The 20396-nt window shown below is 36.5% G+C and overlaps 1 pseudogene; it reads right to left on the bottom strand.

Moving 5' to 3' along the window:
* LOC149557121 (DEAD-box ATP-dependent RNA helicase 32-like) overlaps nt 1-20396 on the bottom strand; it is a 108322-nt pseudogene that overhangs the window by 65545 nt on the left and 22381 nt on the right.

Raw genomic sequence — 20396 nt, forward strand, 5'->3', positions numbered from 1 at the left:
TTATCATGCAACTTGGTCATTACACGCATACAGTGAGCCTTCACATCTTTGATGCACAAGTACAGCCCTGCCTAGAATTACATATACAATATTTTTAATTCTTTAAATTGCATCCCCATCACAGTAATATAATAACTTGCAAATCAAATATTTTTGTTTATCCTTTATCATTTGCAAAGTTGTCATAAATATTCTAAAGAGAACTTTGAAATTGTAACCTGGAGCTATGAACAGTCAAAGAGGGGGGTCTCATCCATGTGCTAAAGCAACCGCCCTGGGGTGTAGACCAAGGTGTTGAGGGCATTCACCCTTTCTTTTTCCATGTCTACATCTTTTTGCCCACCAATTAAAAGGCCTCCACTTATAGTATGGTGCTTTCCCACTTTTTGTAGCACCTCAAAGATCTGAAGTGCTAGCTCTCTTGTTGGTGAGATAATAATAGCACTGACACCATCAACAGGAGACCACCTTAATTGGTAAAGTTTTTCAATCACCTGAGGCAAAGGTGAGCATCATAATTATGGAAAAGAAAGCACCAAATTTATCTAATAAAACATCAAACTAAACCATGATATGTAGTGAGACATTGTCAAATTCAGAAGAGCCACATCCATGTGTGTATAAGTTGTTTGATACATGCTTGAAATATCTTTTAGCAACAAAAAATAATTTTTGACACTACAGTTATTTTCATTATTATATACAGGTGTGAAGCCTGGGTTTGCAGCATCTTCTATAAGACTCGGAACAAAATTGAGTAAATTCAAAAGCATACTACAACCTACAACATCAAACTAAATTGTAATATTTCACAAGCGGATCATACATTTGCGGTGTCTAAACCCATGATTAGACACATTGACTACAAACCTTGTTAACATTCTTGTACCCATACCAAAATCTTGGTATTAAATCATGTCTCAAGCTGAAGTGGTGTTATTTGTGTACCAAGTGAGCAACCTTTTGAAACAAAATTTAAAATATTTACCTATGTTCATATACTAACCAAAATATAGGAGTCAATGGGCAATTTAATCAAATTCCTCAACCTTGTCATTAAACTATGCAAATGAAAAAAGAAACTAATTGTAAATGGTCTACAATTTCTGCCATGCCCAAAAGTTTACTCAAGGACATGACAAACCACAAATTGTTGAATAAATGTAATTCTATTTACCTAATACGCCATGCAAAGACCGGCATGATGCTTACATGCATCAAATGAATGATGATGTTGATGCCTCACCCGTGAGTAGGAAAATAAGAAAGTATTTATTTTTGGCTCATTAACTTTGTTGCACATATCCTATTCGATAAAAATGGTTTGATGTTGGGGTTACAAATGCTAAATGACCATTTGTCGAACTAACTAAAGATAACCACTTGGTAACCCCTACATAGCTATACCTAGAATTTCACCTTTGGTGAATTTTTCATTTCCTTCCACTAAAAATGGTGAGAAGGTACATGGTTGATTAATAACTAATACATAACTTAATCTTATACTATAATTATGGATAAATGGATACAAATATCATTTTGAATAATATAACTTTATTATCATTAATATTGGTACACTCGATAATAAAATTATAAATAATATTCTTAATAAGCAATTGTTATTTATAGTACTTGTAACCCCCTAAATCAATATCTACAAATCAAGCAATGTTAAAATGATTACATTATTAAGTAAGATGATGTACATATTAATATCAATTTTTTAAATATTTATTATCGATACAATTTCCTAATATTCAATATGTCATAACAATGTAACCCTTATTATGAAGCATGACAATTTCAATATGGGAATGGTTGTATTTACAAAAATATACATTGAATAGCAATAATATACTTAGTGACTCTTATTAAGTCTTCTATATATATATATATATAGATAGATAGATAGAGAGAGAGAGAGAGAGAGAGAGAGAGAGAGAGAGAGAGAGAGAGAGAGAGAGAGAGAGAGAGAGAGAGAGAGAGAGAGAGAGAGAGAGAGAGAGAGAGAGAGAGAGCCTGGTGTATCAAGGATGCATGATCAAAAATGAAACAAGACTCATTGTATCAATAGTGTCAACGAAGCTGCCACCTAAAACAAACAATGAAGCTGAGATGGAGCTCCCTCCATCAGAAACTAAAAAAATTGACGGACCTCAATTTCCCCTTCTTGATGACCTTTAAGCTTATTTAGCTAAGGATGTTTACTAAAAGGACAACAAGGCCATAGACTTCCTAGCTAATAAAAGTCATAAATCCATTTAAAAAGATAGTCATGTTTGATAGATGCAATGTATGGTCTAGTGTGGAAAAAGCCACATTGTCAAAAGGGACATATCGGCATGGTCATGCAAAGAGCTCTTTGGTGCTCCTTGTAATGTTCCCTCTCAGGATCACATTATACTTTGCCTTGTATTTGCAAGTCCAAAATAAAATGTGAGTAAAAATGTAGACATAGATGTAACTCTTAAGCTAATAAGATTAATAAGATGTGATAACCTGTAAAATATCTAAATTCTGATTTTTCATATCATGTTTATCTCATAGATCGGTCTCCTTTATTAAATGGAAATTCTTCTGCTCAGTTTTCTCTCAAATCTGCATACTCTTTTATTGTTCCTTTTTTTGGTTTGGTATGAAATCTCCTTTATAGTTTATTGGTGAAAGGGTCATTAGAATTGAATTACCACTTTTCATTGTTACCTTTGAGAATAATATATTATTCCCCAAATTGCTCTCCCTTGAATGTCCTCAAATAATGCTCTCCCCTTTACATCTTACATTGTAAGGGAGATTCAAACCTCTTCATCATGGCTTCCATTTGACAGAGTCACGATCCTTCATACTTACCACCTTTTGAAGAATCACAGTCATTCATAACTTTTGCCCCTTTGAAAGAGTCAATTCCTTATTTATTTTTCAATTCTTTTTTTGCTATCCTATTAATTCTTCCTTGCTTCACACCTTCCCTTTTTGGCTCCTTCCTCTCTCCCTTTTTATATCTCATGTTTGAGGAAGTCGCCACTTTTCAATTCATGCCTTTTGATTTTTTATTAACTTAACAAAATTTAATTATGTTATATTTGAATTTAATTATTTTATATTTTATTTAAATTTTATGTTTATTCTTTTATATTTTAATATTATTATTAATTACTAAGCCCTATTTCAAAAATAGGACATCACACACCCATCACCACTGCCATGCCAATAGGATCTCAGATCCAGAAAAGATCAATTGCAATCTGAGAGGCCATGTCAACTGGTGCTAGAGAACTATGTATAAATGGCATGAATATTGACTTCTTGCATCAAAGATTCCTCAGAGACTTACTATCAATAGTAGACAATGTGAATGTGCTAATGAAGATCATTCAACATAGATCAGTAGACTATACAATATTGAGAATTCTTGTTCCCTGGTAGAAAAAGCCATCATAGCTGTTCTGGTGGCTATGATCTTCAAAAATGGGCATGTTCACAAATACATTATCCTTTCAGACCTCCTTGTGAATATGATCACCACCACTAAGAGGAAGATGTTTGGTAAGCTAATTGTTAACAAATATTTGCACGACTCCTAGCACGGTGATACCTCCGCTACAATATGAAAAGTAAGATTGAAGTTGGACCATTGACAAAATGGGAGAAATTTCAAAAAAGAGGAAGTCAACCTTATTCCTACCTTAGTGATGGGTTTCTAATTATTTAGTAAAAGCCTGTTACAGATTAACTTTAGAAGTTCATGCGGATGTGGTGTAGGGGCACCTAGGTAGGCTTGTGAAAGACCTAGGGCTTTTAGGGTATTTTTGCTTGTAGTGGTGCTAGCCACACAACTAGGGGAATAATAGGGCTAGCCCTGTCCTAAGGTGAGGTTGTTTAGGCTAGGTTGCTCATAGTTGCTCAATGTTGCTCAATTAGGCTATATATCGCATTTTTGGGTTTGGGAGGCTAGAATGATCAAGCAAGTGTTGGAAGGGCCTTATTATGTGTTTTATAAGTATTTAAGGCTCTTGGCATGATTTGATATCATTTGGAGCAAGTTTGAGAGTCAAATGCTCAAAATTGCAAAAATTGCTCAAAAATTGTTAATGTTGTCAATGACAACATTGACAACTTTTCTTGAAATCAAGCAACTTTTCAGTTGGAGCCTTATAACTATCTGAAGCAGTTGGACTAGGTGTGGGGATGGGTTTATAAGGCCATCCTCGACCTTTTGGCAGGGTTTGAACTTGGAAGAATTTTTGGCTGTACGGACTGAGCAGCAAGCTTAATAACATAGTTTTATGCTTTCGAGTTTGATTGGCTTGTAATGGATTAGATTGGAATGTTTTGTGCTTGGAAGTGTTAGTTTAGATTTTTTTGCAATACTGTACAGTGCTAATTTGAAGTTTTGTAGAGTTCTAGTTGCTTAGATAAATTATTTTGGTTTTGCCATCCTGTTGTTATGAAGTTTTTGACTGAACAGGATGGAGTCATAACTCCCTCTCACACCGTAGGATATGTACGGTCTCTTGGGATATGGGAGGTGACTCCTTGTACATATTGTACAACAAAGGAGGGCCCTTGGAAAGCAAGGCAATTTCTTTTGTGGTGATGCCCTAGGCGAGCCAAAGTTGCATGGCTAGGGATCACATTCTGATGTAGAAGAGTTAGGAGTGGTTGAATGTGTGTAATACTTCAACCAAAGCATGGGAAGTGTTGAAGGAAGGATTGGAGAAGCCCCAACCTCAATGGGAGCCTTTGGAAAGAGTTCTATGGAGGACAAGACCTTCTTGTGTGTAGACAGCTAGTAAAGCCCTTAAAACCCTTGGTTTTAGGCTAAATTTGTGGTATGAACAAGTTGGGAACCCTAGACCCCCAAAATCCTTAAGATCTCTGAAAATGGTATTTAGAATGGTGGTTTTTTGGACTCATTGTTAAGGAGTCTTGCAAGATAATCGGGTTTTACTACATTTGGAGGGCTAATTCTTGTAGCCTATTTCATGCATTTGGATGCATTTTTGCTTAGTTGTTGGAACTCGATCAAGATTTGAAGATTGATTTTGATTGAGAATCTTGAAGGGAGTCCAAACACATCCCTAGATGAACATCCATCCATTTGGGTAGTCTAATGAACATTTGGGGTTACTTGTGGTGTTGGTGAGTTAGGAAGCATGTTTGTTCTACTTGATTGGTGTGCACCAATTGAATAGTTTAGGATCTCTTGAAGAGAGTCCTAAGGAGTGTAGGGTGAGTAGAAGCCCTATTAGGTCAAATAGATGACCTAAGGAAACCCTAGGAGAGCTTAGGGAGGAGCAAGATTGGTCATGCGAGTAAAATCACCTTCTATCAGCCCTCTTTTCGTTTTCTCTAATAGTGGCAGCTCGCTAAACAATTTTGCCAACGCATTGCTAGCGGCAAGAGGGTTGCTTCCACACTCGGGCTTTTTTGCTTCTATTCGGGCTTCCAATGATTCGATCTTTGTAATGTCCCCATTTTAGCAGTTGACCAAGTGTGTGTGTGTTAGCCTTGTTCTACATGGTCCCGAGGGCTAACAAAAGGTTTAATGGGATCCTGGAGTGTTTTGGCCTAGTCATTTCCAGTTTGGGCCAAAATGAAGTTGATTTACTTAGTTTCAGGCATACTTACTATTTTTAGTAGGTCGGCAAGACACAGTGCAGTTCAATTTTGGTGATTAGATTTGATAGTCTTCGATGAGAGCTTTTCGATGAGCTATCACTCGCATTATTCGGAGTCTGATTGCTAATACATTTTAATGCCTGAAGTTTTATTAAAGTAACGTCTAATTTAATTGTAAAATATTAAAGTGTTACTTTAATATTTATTTTATGGGGATGTGTACCCAAGGGAGACATAAGGGGTATTTTAATATATGTTTTATATACTACACATCTTTTATCCCACATTGCCCATATGAGTTGGGCGGACCCTTGGAAATAGAATAAAAGGAAGCATTTGTGGCTTCATTAGCCAGGTTGAATATGAGAAGAAATTGATGTGTGAGTTGCAGCTCCGTTCTTGGCATTTGAGGACGTATATCCTCTCTTGTAACATTCTAGACATCATTCCCTTGGGGTTTGGCCTTGGAATTCTTTGTTATTGGCTTCATTATTAGGCAATTTAGTTGCATTTCTAGCTACAGGCAGATTTGGTATTTTGCTCATATCTTCTTCACTACTTTTTTGACGCTTATGCCGCTTTGAGGGAATAATATTACGAAGGTAGTGGACTGGTTGAAGGAAAAAGCATTGTAGCAGCAAGTTCAAAAGCATGGGCTGGAGTATTATGTCAATACTGCTGAAGTAATTAGTGAGTTGATAAATCTGCCATGTATTTGGTTTTATGAATTCTAAAAATAACATTTTATTAGCAATAGTTCATTTCCACTTTGCATATTATTGTAGTTTCTTTCTTGTTTATGTTGTATGATACCAATTCCATGCACAAAACGCAACAAACAAATAAACGTTTGATTTTTAGAGTTATAAGGGGTTTAAAACATTAAACGGATAAATAAGAGGTTGAATGCAAACTGTTTGACAAAATTCCTTTCAACAAATTGGTTTAGTTTTTTGGGACATCCAGGGGTGCCTATTACAGTGGTATCAGAGCTATAAGTCCTGCCATCCTGTGGAGGTCTTATAGGGAATTTGGAACAGCTGGATAGAGGGAAAAGTGTTTGACGAAATGTCAAAACACTAAAATCAGAAATAAAAAAACACAGGCTAAGCATTTATGTTTGAGCATGCGATAGGGGCCTTATAATTTCCGCAATACCAGAGCAAGACAAAATAGGATTTCAGACTTGCAAAGCAAACAGTCGAGTACATCCGTGCAGGGGGACATTGAATCCAACCATACAGACACAGAGGAGATATTCTTTGATCAGGACAACAATATGGGTGATCGAGATGACATGAATACAGGATTAGGTGGAGGCAAGAATGCCAGTCCAGATCAGGGGGACGTAATGTCATACAATTACTAGATACATTAGAGCAGGGGCAGCATATGCAGTAGGAGCAGAATAGGTGAATGGACATGATGTTGCAACTCATGGCTAGATAGATGGGTGTCAATATTAATCTAGGTGATGCCAACAACAGAAAAAATAATAATGAGGGAAACAATAACCATGGAGGCCAAGGCAACAATAATGGTCCTGAGAATAACATTAATGGTAATAATGGACACGGCAACAATGGGAATGAGGCTGATAACTTTAGACATGTTGCACGCCCAGCGCAGACTGCGAGCTCAAGACCTCTTCTACCCACCTTCCCACCCAGAGATCCAGTTCAACCAGTAAACGAACCGCAAATTATCGAGTTATAGGATCAGTTCAGGAGGGATTGGGAGGCTAGTGGACTGAATTTTCAGGCGGATATTTCCCTCAAAGATTATATGGACTTGAGGATGAGACACATGCCTAGAGCAGGAGGGAGGAATCAAAACTTTGAGCTAAGAAAGAAAGTTGGAAAACTTTCCTTACCTTATTATGATGCTTTAGGGAAGATGACTGCACGAGCTTGGGTGCAGAAGGTAGATACATACGTGTAGCTAAATCCTATGCCTGAGGAGGAGGCTATCAAGTATGCGGCTATGCACTTGGATGGCATTGCACATGAATGGTGGCATCATGGCATGGTGACTTTGGGGCATAATCAGATTACATCCTATGAAGAATTCACCGAAACATTGATTGAGAGATTTGACAGTAGGGATCCCGAGTTACATTTCAAGGAACTAGCATAGTTAAAACAGTTAGGTTCTGTGGATGCTTACATTGCCAAGTTTCAGCGCTTGTCTGTACTTGTTACTGATATCTCTCCTAGGAGATTGGTGGTGTTATTTTGTGATGGTCTTGCTGATCCATTACGAGGTTGGGTGAAGGGACATGATCCACTCACCTTAGCTGAAGCAACTAAAAAGGCATGAGATTTAGCCCCTTCGGTATACAAAAGAAAAAACCATTCAACAGATTCTTCCTACCGCAAGGACAAAAAAACTATTTCAGAAAGAGTATAGCAAACCCAAAGAAGGATCAAAAGGACTAGACAATGAAACCTTGAATGAACTTCAAAAGAAGAAGCTGCGCTTCCATTGTAGAGAGCCTTGGGACTTATCTCATAAATGTTCTCTCAAGGCTAAGGCAAATCAAATGGAGTATTTTTCAGCAGAAGATTCAGAGTCAGAGGGGGAGGATCAGCACTCCGATTCAGATGAGGGTAACACTATAGAGGAGAGCAACATTCCTAAGGATGATAGATTGTTGGCACGCTTGACAGGGGCCCAAAAGGCAATCACATTTAAGGTCAGGGGTACTATCCAGGGGCAAAAAGTGATATCTCTTATTGACACTGGGGCTACACATAACTTCATAGATGCACAGTTGGTAGCCAGGAGAGGGTTACAGATAGAGGAGCATGATGGGTTTAGAGTCATGGTGGCTAACGGTGATAAATTATTATGCACTCGGAAGATATCTAATCTTCACATCAGGTTTGGAGATGGCTACAAGTTGAAGGATGAGTTCTATGTTGTGGACATGGGAGATTATGATGTCATCCTCGGCATGACATGGATGGCTTCACTAGTGGAGTTCACACTCAACCTAGCGAAATTGGAGATGAGATTCCAGCATGAGGGCAGAACTGTGGTACTTAGAGGACTTTCAGATGGAGGTTGCAGAGTAGTGTCCTTGAGGAGAATGCAGAGACTTTTTCGTCATGATGACATAGAGTGGGCGACAGAGTGCTACATTATGCCAACTTCACCAGAGCCACAAGAAAAGAGTCATCCACCAGATATCCAAAAGATACTTGATAGACACGCTAAAGTATTTAGCAATATTCCTCATGGGGTTCCTCCTGACAGAGGGATGGAACATGTTATTGAGCTCGAGGAGGGAGCCAAACCAATTATGATTACTCCCTATCGTCATCCTAAGAAACACAAGGATGAGATAGAGAAGGCGATTAAGGATTTGTTGGAGATGGGGCATATCAGGCCCAGTAAGAGCCCCTTTGCTTTAGCAGTAGTATTAGTAAAGAAGAAGGATGGGGTGATGCGCATGTGCATCAATTACAGGGCACTGAATAAGAAAACAATTAAAAACAGGTATCCCATTCCTAGGATTGATGAGTTGCATGGGGCATGCTTCTTCACCAAAATTGATTTACAATCTAGATACCATCAAATCAGGATGAGAGCAAAGGACATTGAGAAAACAGCCTTTCGATGTCACTATGGCCACTTTGAGTTCATGGTTATGCCATTTGGTCTAACCAATGCACCCGCTACATTTCAAATTTGTATGAACCAGGTATTCAGGAAGCAGCTAAGGAGATTTGTCTTGATCTTCTTTGATGACATCTTGGTCTTCAGTAAGACTTGGGAGGAGCACTTACATCATCTAGAGGAGGTGTTATCTATTTTGGAGAAAGAGTCATTGTATGCCAAGGAATCTAAATGTGAGTTTGGCATGATTGAGCTCCTTTACCTTGGGCATATCATTAGTGCAGATGGCATTTGGGTTGATCCTGAAAAGATTAGAGCTATTGTAGAGTGGCCTACTCCCACAAACCTTACACATCTTAAGGAATTCTTTGGTTTATGTGGTTTTTATACGAGGTTTGTTAAGGGATTCTCACAGATTGCTACACCCTTGACAAATCTTACCAGGAAAGGAGCCTTCGTGTGGACAAGGGCAACACAAAGGTGTTTTGAGCATTTCAAGCAAGTAATGTCTTCATGTCCAGTTCTATCTCTACTGAATTTCATGAAGCCTTTTGAGCTTCATTGTGATGCATCAGGTGATGGGATTGGAGCAGTATTGATGCAGGAGAAGCATCCCATTGCATTCGAGAGTAGGAAGCTCCGAGGAGTTGAGAAGAGTTATTCTGTCTATGACCAGGAGATGTTGGCCATAATGCATGCATTGGCCAAATTTTGATCATATTTGGTAGGTGGACATTTTGTGATCAAGACTGATCACAACAGTATTAAATACTTCATGATCCAGTGTGATCTTAATGACCGGCAACAAAAATGGATGACTAAATTGCAGGTTTATGACTTTGACATAGAGTTTTTCAAAGGTAAGAAAAATGTGGTGGCTGATGCCTTATCTCAGAGACCTCACTTATGTGCTCTGGCAGAGATTTCAAGAGATTGGAGAGATCGAATTATGGCAGAGTATGTCGAAGATGCTTGGGCTTCTGGATTGATTTCAGGTACCATACAGGATGATCACTATGAGGTGATAGATGGATTGATCAGAGTTCAAGACAAGGTTTATTTGATTTCGGCATCACATTTGAGAGAGGCGATACTAAAGGTATTTCATGATGCACCCACAGCTGGACATTCGGAGGTCTTCAAGACCTACAGGCAGATCCGAGAGCAATTTTCATGGAAAGGGCTCAAGGATGATGTTCAGAGGTATGTCAGGGAGTGTGTGGTTTGTCAACAGAATAAGGGAGAGCACACATTTCCTGCAGGTTTATTACAGCCCTTGCCCATTCCTGATAGGAAATGGTAAAGTATTTCAATGGACTTCATCACTGGTTTACCACGAGTGCAGGGAAGGGATTGCATCTATATGGTGGGGGACTACTTGACGAAGTTTGCTCACTTCTTTGCTATTCTGTCCACTTACACAACAGCACAGGTGGCAGATCTTTTCTTTAGAGAGATATTCAGGTTACATGGGCTGCCCAGATTCATTGTCAGTGACTGGGATAGTAAGTTTATGAGTGTTTTTTGGCAAGAGTTGTTTAGGTTGTGTGGTACAGATCTTACACCTAGCACTAGTTATCATCCACAAACAGATGGGCAAACAGAGATTGTGAATAAATGGGTGGAAGGATATTTGAGGAACTATGTAACTACACAACAAAAGGCTTGGATCAGATGGTTTCATATGGGAGAGTATTGTTATAACACCACTTATCATATGTCCATCAAGATGACTCCTTTCATGGCACTCTATGGTTATGGAGCACCTAGCTTCATGGATTTAGTTTTGGGGGACAGTAGAGTGCCCAAAGCCAAAAACTTATTGCAGGATAGTCAGGACATCCTGAAAGTGCTCAAAGAGAATATACAATAGGCTCAGAATCAACATAAATTGTATGCTGATCAGCACCGAATAGAGCGTAGCTTCGAGGTAGGGGATATGGTTTACTTGAGGCTACAACCATATAGACAGTCATCGCTCAAGAAGAGCGAAGCTGAAAAGTTGAAACCTAGATTTTATGGTCCCTACAGGGTGATTCGCAAAGTGGGCAAAGTCGCTTATGAGCTTGAGCTTCCAGAGGGAAATCAAGTGCACAATGTGTTTCATGTATCTAGGCTTAAGAAAGCCATTGGTCAGAATGTAGTGCCTTCTGCAGATTTACCCCCTTTGGATGAGGAGGGGAAGCTTGTGTTAGTACCCGAGGCTATTCTGGACACCAGAGAGAGGAAGCTTAGAAACAGGATAGTGAAGGAGTATTTGGTCAGATGGAGAGACCTGTCGGAGGAAGATTCTACATAGGAGAGCGAGCAAGTTATTCAGCAGGCTGGACTGAGATTGCTTGAGGACAAGTAATTTCAAGGGGGGCGGACTGTAATGTCTCCATTTTAGCAGTTGACCAAGTGTGTGTGCGTTAGCCTTGTTCTACATGGTCCTAAGGGCTAACGAAGGGTTTAATGGGATCCTGGAGTGTTTTGGCCTAGTCATTTCCAGTTTGGGCCAAAACGAAGTTGATTTACTCAGTTTCAGGCATACTTACTATTTTTAGTAAGTCGGCAGGATACAGTGCAGGTCAATTTTGGTGATTGGATTTGATACTCCTCGATGAGAGCTTTTCGATGAGCTATCACTCGCATTATTCGAAGTCCAATTGCTAATACATTTTAATGCCTGAAGTTTTATTAAAGTAACGTCTAATTTAATTGTAAAATATTAAAGTGTTACTTTAATATTTATTTTATGGGGATGTGTACCCAAGGGAGACATAAGGGGTATTTTAATATATGTTTTATATACTACACATCTTTTATCCCACGTTGCCCATATGAGTTGGGCGGACCCTTGGAAATAGAATAAAAGGAAGCATTTGTGGCTTCATTAGCCAAGTTGAATATGAGAAGAAATTGGTGTGTGAGTTGCAACTCCATTCTTGGCATTTGAGGACGTCTATCCTCTATTGTAACATTCTAGACGTCATTCCCTTGGGGTTTGGCCTTTGGAATTCTTTGTTATTGGCTTCATTATCAGGCAATTTAGTTGCATTTCCAGCTACAGGTAGATTTGGTATTTTGCTCATATCTTCTTCACTAGTTTTTCGGCGCTTATGCCGCTTTGAGGGAATAATATTACGAAGGTAGTGGACTGGTTGAAGGACAAAGCACTGTAGCAGCAAGTTCAAAAGCATGGGCTAGAGTATTATGTCAATATTGCTGAAGTAATTAGTGAGTTGATAAATCTGCCATGTATTTGGTTTTATGAATTCTGAAAATAACATTTTATTAGCAGCAGTTCATTTCCACTTTGCATATTATTGTAGTTTCTTTCTTGTTTATGTTGTATGATACCAATTCCATGCACAAAACACAACAAACAAATAAACGTTTGATTTTTGGAGTTATAAGGGGTTTAAAACATTAAACGGAGAAATAAGAGGTTGAATGCAAACTGTTTGACAAAATTCCTTTCAGCAAATTGGTTTAGTTTTTTGGGACATCCAAGGGTGCCCATTACAATCTTTTGTGCTTCATGTTGCCTCCCATTTTGATTGCCACGAGATTTGGAGGGGCGACATGGTCGAGCCATGCTTGCCTTGCGTCTACAAGTTAATATTAGTAGAGAATTCAAATAAGTTGCTTCTACTTCTGAGTTGTGTTCACACTTCACCTGTTGCCAACTATTCAAAATAGTGCCCTCAGTGAACTCTCGGGACTTGCCTGCAACATAGACCTAAAATTCTCAAAGCTTCACCAATGGCGGAGATGAACAATTGTGGTGCTGCTTTGGCATTGACAAAATATGATTCTCCTCTGGCGGTTGTTGGACAGGGGGGATGAACGAATGCAATTTATTAATGTCTACGAAATCAAAGAGGCTAGCTCGAGGGACCGCACATTAAAAATTTGAATGATGTCTGCGAAATCAAAGAGGCTAGCTCGAGGGATCGCACATGAAAAATTTCAAGTGCGTCTAATTCATGGTCTCGTATTTAAGACCTAATGGGGAGAACCCTAAGGTACAAAATTAGGCTAGGGCCTTATGATGCCACTTTTCTTAAAATAGAGTTGCACCTGCTTAGATTGTTTAGGAAAATTGTAAGGTGAGTGGTCTTACAAATTTTGTAGTGATAAGTTTCAGTTCAAAATATTTCTAAGTTTTATATTTTGGTAAAATAAAAATAAAAATTAGATTAGATTAAAATGTATCATTTTTTTGACAAGTTGTTAAATTTTTCCCTTCTAATGGGACTATTTTCCACCCCATTTTCACCCCTCAAACTAAAAGGCCTAAAAAAGAAGGGCTCATATTCTGAAGGAAAATATTCTAATTAATCTTGTAGCCCCCAAAAAAAATTCTATAGGACTTGTTAGACCTAAAAAATAGACCTGTAGCTCCCCCTCATGGACTCCTGCCTTATGTGAATTTTAAATGGAGGTGAGAATGAATGAGTGAATGGAAGATTTTAATAATGTGTGTGATCAAATTAATATATGGGACCTTCAATAATACATATAATTTTTACACTATTTAAAACTTCTTTTACAAGAATGTTCTTTGACAATGAATTTTGATCACTAAGTTTGTTCTTTTAATTGTGTTTCAAAATATATTCATAGTTGAGTCAATGTTGTTGCATGTTGGGCATTCCATGACAGAATGTTGCTTTGTCTATGTCACTTCAATGTTGCAAATTAGTCATATTATCTCCCCTCATTTTTCATTAGGTATCATCCATGTCTTGACCCCTATAGGTTAACCTTTTTTATTCCCTTTATTTGACGTGTGTTCATTTACTGTATTTTGTCATTGTATATTATTTTTTCAATTTAGTTTGATTTATTTTAAATTCTTTAGATGATGTTTAGAGAATTCTTTTGAGTTGAATCACTTTATATTCTATAGTGTTAACTAGACTCTCAATTTTAATCAATTCCAAATATCTATTGAATAAATATTAAATATTAAATTAGACTACACAAAAAAAATATTATTATTATAGTCATTAGATGTTATAAGTAATTAAATAAATATTAAAAAATAAATCATTAATAATATAATTAATACAAAAATAACACATAATTATTAAACAATGTAAATAATAAAATAAGTGTTAAAATAATATAAATAGGATAATAAAATAAACATTAATATATGATATAAGTAAAACAAAATTAATATTGAATAGTATAAGTAAAACGTAATTACCTCATAATGAGGATTAAGACAACTATATTCCGTAACTTATAAAATAAATAATTATTCAAATAAATATGTTCCTAAGTAACTATTATTGACATAAACAAAGAATAGATAAAAAGAAACAAATAAGGTATAATCATAAATAAATAAAGGTACATAAAATCAATGGAAACATATAAACTAGCACTGGCACCAAAAGGAGTTGCAATGGATATGCTTATAGTAACATGGTTAAATAAATTTTTAAAATAGTGATAACAATTTACAATGTAGTGAACATTTTAACTCTAATTTTAACAATAATAGATATCATCAATAAAATTTAATAGTAGTTTTGTTGTCACAAAATTTATTTTTTCTGTCGTTGTCAAGTCTCAAGTAGGTGGGTTTTGTGTTATGTGGAATGAAATTTATGAAGTTATGGAATGCCTTGTAGCCCATTTGAAGACAATTCTAAATATCACTGGGTATTCGTATTAGTTTACCTTTTAAATTTTTTTAATCATTAAATAGGAAAAGAGGTGGTACACCTGTTAAATATAAAATAAAATGTTTTTTACACCTGATTAAGTCTAAGAGCAACCCAAGCCCATCTATAGACACGAAAATCAATAAACAAAATTCACCTAAGATTATATAAAGTCTTGTTGGCAATGGAAAGTACACTAAGCTACTACTAGGTAGAAGCTAAAAAATTTACCCCTAAGAAGATGTTGGAGAAAACATGAAGCTAAAAATTTGATCCTCTTGCGGAGTGGATTTGAAGCTTCGTGTTGAAAGTTGCCTTTTTCTTCCTTTTGCTCTGTCCTACTAGTCAAACACCCTCTTAGGCCTTATCACAAGTTATATCATTTTCTTTCCCTAGCGCAATATTTAGATTTCTAAAAGGGGAAGATTGGGAACTATTCTCAACAACAAACTTTCACTCAATAGGAAGTGAGTTATCCATGTTGCAAGCATTCCAAGAAGGAGAAAGAATTGAATATTTTGGTATGGGCTATGATTTCTTGGGAGACACAATCGAAATCTCAGCCTTTTGGGCCTCTGCCAAGGAAGTAGCATCTACTCCCATACCATTTTCACCCCCATTAATAGAGGAACCAGTATTGACAGAGTACATTGAGCCTTGTGTAGAGATGCCAAGTGTGATCAATACCTTTTAGGTTTTTGGTGCTCATTGATGATATATTCAAGCTTTTCCTTTTTAATGGAGTAGTGATGGGGGGTTCATCTTTCTACCATGAAGCTTGATAATCTTTCCTCAATTTGGCACACTGGTATCTAATGCAAACATATATATGATATTGTAAGGGTACAAGTTCATAATCTAAAACTATATCTAACACTCATTTCTAGTGTTGGAAGAAATCTCTGTGGGAAAATCTTTATTGGTATCCATCTCCACCAATAGTTTGGCACATGTGGTATGGAAATAATTCATAGATCCCTCATCAACATCTAGAAAATTTCCAAGCAAATTGATGATAGCTCTAAAATAGGATTCAAATTGAAATTGAAAAGGTATGTTTAGAAGCCTTACTCAAATAGAAATAACACATAAGTATTTTGTAATTGGGTTGAAAGAAGGGAGCTACAACTTTAGAATTAGCATTTTTTGATCGCCTTTCCGTTAGTAGTCAAAGAGAACCATTATTCACTCATGAGTATTATCAAAGATCATGAAAAAACTATATACACACGGATATATCTAGAGATTTCACTTTAAAATATGATGACATGTTTTTGAAATCCACTAGTGAAGCACAACCATACTCGGCCAAAAACAAAAAAACTCCTGATCAAACCATGTTTTGATAAGTAATCAAAAGTCTTAATCACCTACATCAAAATATGCTCTTGGGTCAACATTTAGAGGCCCATCAGTATGGTGATTAGCCTAAGACATCGCAGGATGTTTGGAGGCCCATGCAAGAGAAGGTCTACTCCCCACCCGATCAAATTTTGACTCCAATACATTCAACCTATGTTGATTCCTACTATTGCCAACCTCAACATATTATTGATAAGTAGGAGATAATTTCCACAGCTAGTCAAATTGTGATATGAATATCATGATTTAATTGTGTGATTTTTGAGTCAAACTCGATGACCCATGTTTCATGAGTAGCAATTCAACATGAATCCATCTCTCATGAGAATAAATGGAACACTTAGCACTCATTGGATCTAGGTGATGCTCACAGGGGTGAAGCACCGGGACTTCTCGTTCCTCCTTATGTTGCTAACCATAGTTGTATCAAATGCTCCTATTAGATATGCCAATGATCCCCTCAATAATCTTAAAGAGGGGATAATTGAATAATATGGACCCCTTACCCTATTCTTTGGATGCCTCTACAACTAAACATCTATTCATGGGTTTTGTTTTTTTCCTGATCATTGTCTTTGAAGCTGTAACTTGATTCTTTGAAACTAGAGAGTTGGACCTCACTACAATCTAGTCTCCATTAACAATACTTGAAGCTCAATTAGGCCTCTCCCACCTATAGCCAAGGCCACAATTATGTCCTTGGCGAGGGATTTTTAACAAACACATGCGAAAAAGGCTTCAAAATGTCAAGGGGAAAAATTGGAGTAGTTTGAAAAACTAGAAGAAATCCTCCAGACACGAAGGGAGAAAATATCAGAAGACATCCTCTAATCCATCTAACTCAAAACCTCTAGATTGATCCACAAAAATGGAACATAAGTTGTCAAGTATGGAACTTCATCTATGAAAGAAATTTGATAAATGGTTGCCAAGGGACCTGAATCCTCACTTGAAGAAATCCTCTAGACACCAAGGGACCAAATATCAGTAGAAATCCTCTGATCCACCTAACTCAAAACCTCTAGACTCATCCACAAAGGCATCTCCCTCAAATCTATAAACCCAATTTCCACTTCTCTCATGAAAAATGCACAATCAATTTTTACTTCCCCTTGTTAATATCATAGTGCACAATCCCCTTCCTATGGAGGTAATCTAATCTAAGGAGTATTCCATAGGCGAAACCCTGATTCCTACATTTCCCTACTCAGAAGATCTACCATGTTGTCGCCTTGCATATTTTCTATTATCATATTACATAACTTTGGTCCATTTTGAAATCTATGATCTTTCTCCCAACATTGCATAGTGTAAGGAGAATCCAAACTACTTAGAAGATGTTTACTTTGTGACCTGACATGTTATTTCTAGACAAAGGGATGAGATTTGAATATGGATTGGTTACATTTATCATGGCTACAAGTTTTAGAATGCTCATTACCCACACTTTGATCCACCGTGTTGAGTAGTTGAAATTCCAAGCAAGAGCCACTTTTACTATCCATTGCCCTTCTTTGGCACTTGTTCTTTTTTACTGTTATGATACATCACATTTTCCCATAGAATTCTCTCGTATGATAGCTTATTAGCTAATTAAAATTATAAAACCCCATTAAATCTATTCTTTGGAAAAACAATATAGTATGAACAAAAAAGAAACTGTATACAAGAAGAAAACAATACACATTTGAAGGGAGACTTGAGCCTCTATGTGGAAGCTTTTGGAGGAAGAAAATATAGAAAGCTAGAGAATGTAGCTAAAAATGGAGGGAGTGCTAGAAATGTGGCTAGGAAGATATGTAATTATGATATAAGGTTGTCATTTATGACAACATATGCCTACTATGAAGAAGGAAAAATATTATATTAAGTTTTGGATGTTTGGACTTAGAAAATTGTCTAAGTATAATTCAGGAAAAGAGTGAACAATCATATCTTTTTCGTTAGCATGGTTTACTAGAACTAGTTGAGCTTATGCGTAGTTGAGAAAAGGAAGGATATGATATAATGAGCACATGTCTAAGGGTGCTTAAGAATATTCATATTACAGACATAGTTATGGAAAGTTTTATAGGTACATGTTATATAGGCAAACCAAAGAAGATAATAGAGTAAAGGAATTTTTGTTAAGGGATTATTTTGGTTTGCCAAAACAATGACTTAACAAGATTGGTACAACATACTAGATGTTAACCCTCACTTAGCAAAAAATCATTTTATGTTTTGGAAAGCATGCAAGATATTGAAGGTCAACTTAATTTTATAGTGTTGTGATGCACACTTTGTATAATCAGTATTAATGCAAACTTGTGACAATATGGTCTTGTACAATTGCAAGATTAGTTTTTGTGAAGAGAGCTACAAAGGACAAATCAGATATTGAAGATATCAACAAAGTCAAGAAGGTTTTTATATCTATACCTTTTGTGTAAATATTGTACCTATTTTATATGTTTGTTCAAGCAATGGGCTCTGCTTGTTGCCTTTGTAATTATAATACCAACTTCTAATAGGGTTGAGGCTTCTAACAAGGTTTGGTCCTCTACTAAGGACAAATACATTATGCAACTATAGTAGACTCCTAACAGGGTCAATATTTTCCACATGATACTTTTGATTAGTGGATCATTTTGTGGGCACCATCCCCACTAGGGTTTTCCCTAGTTAACAATAATGGTGTTTTTAGTTGCATTGTGTTACTACTATGTTTACTTTTTAATTTGACCATATCTGTTGGTTTTAAGATTGTAAATAATATCAATAGTTGGGAAAAAGTTTGTGGAACATTGATTAACCCCCCCCCCCCCCCCCCACCGTGTCTCAATATTCCCTATTTTGAACAATTGGTATTAGAGCATAGTTACTCAAAGGAGGCCTAACAACTTGAGTAAGATCACTATGGATATGGATTAGTTACAGAAGAACCTGGAGGAAGCTCTTGAGGAACTTGATGTAGTCACAAAAGAAAGAGACAATCTAAAGATCAATCTTAAAGATGTACAAGATTTCATTTAGAATTTGAAGGAGCAGATCGAATCTACTAAATCTAAGGAGTAAAATGATCAGATCAAGGATAATGATGCAATATCTAAACTGGAGAGAGAAAATGAGATTGTAAAGCATGAACTTGAGATCACAAATCTTAAGATGAGTTAGATGGAAGATGAGAAGAAAATTCAATCAAATTTGAGATCTAAGAATGTAGATCTGAAATCCAATCTTATGAAGGTGACATTTGAACTTGAGACCACAAAGCTACAATGTACAGAGCTTGAGAAGTATAACACTATGGTCAAAGGAGGGTTTACACAAACCAAGAAACATCTTGAGAAGCTATACTCCAACACTAAAAAGCTTGATGAGCAGATCATGACACAAAGAACTAAAGGTGATATGATTGGTATTCACTACTATGAAGGATAAAAGATTTGAAGTTAATGAGGAATTAGATCTAGTGAACCAACAACCTGAACAACAAGAATATATGAGCAAGGAAGTACCTAATCAACCTGAACAATCTAAGGAGGTGAAGAAATAATTTAATGGAAGATTTTTTTCTTGCAATGAAATTGGTCATATGAAGAAGGATAACACATGTGAGTAATCTGAACTCTTTTTCAGTTATTATTACAATTGTTTTTCTTATGGACATGGAGCTAATGAATGTAGAAAACCTAGATTTAATAATAATAGTGGAATATATCAAAGTACTAACCTTGCAACTAGTAGACCTATTAGAGTAACAAATGTCATAAGAAATGCAGCTATGTGTTATAAGTGCAACAACTTTAGACATATTACTAGGGATTTTAGATTATAGACTAATCAATTTGGACCTAGATATGGAAACATTGTGATAATGTGTGAGATTTGCAACAATATGGGACACACAACAAGATTTTGTAGAGTAAACAATATAAGAACACCAAGTATGAGATCACAAAACATGAACTACAAAAGGAATGCAAACAACAATATGAGAAGGAATTAAAATAACAACGAAAGGCAGAAAGAAAATGTAAAAGAGCAAGTGGAGAACTTCAACAAAATATTTGTTAAGACAAAGACACTTACAAGGACACAAGTATGGTTGAGAAGACAAATGACACATCTGAGAAGAATTTGAAA

This window comes from Cupressus sempervirens, chromosome 5 (genome assembly GCF_028749045.1).
Source record: "Cupressus sempervirens isolate cs-2001-9-10 chromosome 5, ASM2874904v1, whole genome shotgun sequence".
Classification (NCBI taxonomy): domain Eukaryota; kingdom Viridiplantae; phylum Streptophyta; class Pinopsida; order Cupressales; family Cupressaceae; genus Cupressus; species Cupressus sempervirens.